At 34.4% G+C, this 2,500-nt stretch overlaps 1 protein-coding gene across 1 annotated transcript in view; it reads right to left on the bottom strand.

The window, feature by feature from the left end:
• LOC106880562 (uncharacterized) overlaps positions 1-2,235 on the bottom strand; it is a 55,888-nt gene extending 53,653 nt beyond the window's left edge. Inside the window, exon 1 of the mRNA XM_089338022.1 lies at positions 2,099-2,235. The gene's annotated coding sequence lies outside the window, so the exon portion shown is untranslated. The remainder of the gene's footprint in view (positions 1-2,098) is intronic.
• Positions 2,236-2,500: the final 265 nt, after the last annotated feature.

Genomic DNA, 2,500 nt, shown 5'->3' with positions numbered 1-2,500 from the left:
AAAACAAAATACAGCAAAAACGGAAGTGAACAAGGTTAATCCTGTCTTCAGTTGGTTATTTGAAATCATTACAATTTCGACACCTAGCAGAGGAGGGAAGGGAGAGTAGAGCAATTATGAAATGCTATGTAACTATTACCGTGAAAAAAAGGCAAGAGATCTCTACGCGTTTGTGAGGATATTATTCATTGTGAGAATTGGAAAATTTCAATAGCTCACAGGGATCAGTGGTTACACCATACGTCGGGATATTTTCAGACGAGACTGAAGATTCCCAACACGGAATAAAATCTCTAGCATGTGAGAAGCTCTAAAACTCACATTTCCCACAATAGTATTTACGTGTGTGTGTGTGTGTGTGTGCGTGTGTGTGTGCGTGTATGTGTGTGTGTGAGAGAGAGAGAGAGATAGAGAGAGAGAGAGAGAGAAAAAAGAGAGAGAAGACAGACAGATAGGAAGAAACAGAGAAACAAAGAGAAAGAGAGAGAGAGAGTGTATGTGTACATGTGTTTAGGAGTGGGGGTGTTTGTATACGTGTGTATGTCTGTTTGTAGTACCTGTTGTCCCATATCATTGTACCAAAGTTACAGTTGTGTGTTATATATATATATATATATATATATATATATATATATATATATCCGGATACGTTCGTGCTGCTGATCGAGGTGAGAGGGATAACTTCCCTTGGCAAACAGGACACAGTCGTGTGTCGATAAGCCAGCTGGAGGAGATGTCCTCCTGGGGCTAAAAGCAACAGTAACATCCACCCCTAGGGGTCAGCCACACTTAAGTGGCAATATACTACACTTTATATATATATAGTTTTAGGGAAAAGAGCCAAGGTTCATGAACTCATCGATGAAAATCCACTGTCACATATTATTATTATGATTTTAATTGCGTTTTTACCTGTGATTTTGGATTTTGTCCCTATTATTATATATATTTATTATGTATATATATATGTGTAGGTACATGATAGGATTGTTTAAACATTCAAGGCGTAGGCTGAAGTGTTTAAGCAGCCAGGGGATAATTGAATCCGAAGGTACTCCTGGAGATTACTTGTGTGGGCACCGTCTTTGTCAGTAGGTATCCAGAGGCAGGTAATTTATCGTTTAAACCGGAGTTTTTTAAAATTATAATCAAGTGGAGAATGGAGAAACAAACACGGGAAGAATCAGGTCAATTGCGCTAGTTAGCCATTGATTTAATTAATTACGGGGAGATTGTACAATGGTATGTTGTAGTATATATGTATGTATATATTTATATACACATATCAATACACACACACACACACACATATATATACATATCAATATATATATATATATATATATATATATATATGTGTGTGTGTGTGTGTGTGTGTGTGTGTGTGTGTAAATTCGTATCAAATCAAGAAAATGCTATATACGCATATGTATATATATATATATATATATATATATATATATATATATATATATATATATATATATATATATATATATATATATATATATATATATATATATATATATATATATATATATATATATATATATATATAACGGCTTCACTGTTATTATGCTACATTACATTGAATACATGACTATACTCAAGTTTTAGTTGTGCACTTCATGAAATCTAAATACGCGATCACACTCAAAAAAACACATACACGAAATGGTAGAGCGAGAGAGAGAGAGAGAGAGAGGGAGAAATATGGGGAAGAGAAAGAGATTCCTGCAAAACTAGCTATTTGCACATACATAAAAATTTACGAATGTTTTCATCATCAGCCATTCTCAATATTTTACTTAACATTTAATATATTAATCATGGCAACGAATGCGATGATGTTTTATAACTAGACACTGTTTATAGCCACACATGCTTATAGATAAATCCATATATATGTACATATATATATATATATATATTGTACAAGTTTCTGTTGTAATCTTCTCGGGTGTGTCTACGTGTATGTGTGTTGTTGCTGTTAATCTCAATATTAAAACAAGTCGGAAGGGACAAACAGCAAAGAAAACAAAACCCCCAGAAATTATAAGATTTTAAAGATTGAAACGTGTAAAATTGCAATAAATACCTTCCTTGATGCAGCCATCCCGTTAGTAGTAATCAAATAGCAGCCGTGATATACATTCGTACTAGGCTTGCTGAGTAATAACTCGATGTGACATCCAACAAATATAGCTTATAAAACAAGTACGCATACATTTAGACGCGCGGGCGTGCCTGCATTCGGTACACCATGGATGTATGTGCGCGTGTAGTGTTTGTGCGTGCGTATGTGCGTGTGAGAGTGTGTGTGTGTGTGTGCGTGTGTGTTATGCATCTTTACATATATACATGCATAATATGCATATTTTTGTGTACATAGTAGAGAAATATATACATATGTATGCACATACGTGTGCGTTGCGTACTTGTGTAGATGTGTGTTATATGTTAATGTCTATATGGAAATATATGTGTGTGTGTGTGTGTT

This window comes from Octopus bimaculoides, chromosome 20 (assembly GCF_046866305.1).
Source record: "Octopus bimaculoides isolate indiv1 chromosome 20, ASM4686630v1, whole genome shotgun sequence".
Lineage (NCBI taxonomy): Eukaryota > Metazoa > Mollusca > Cephalopoda > Octopoda > Octopodidae > Octopus > Octopus bimaculoides.
Note: the sequence above shows the minus strand (reverse complement) of the source record. Positions and strands in the feature narration are given on the sequence as shown.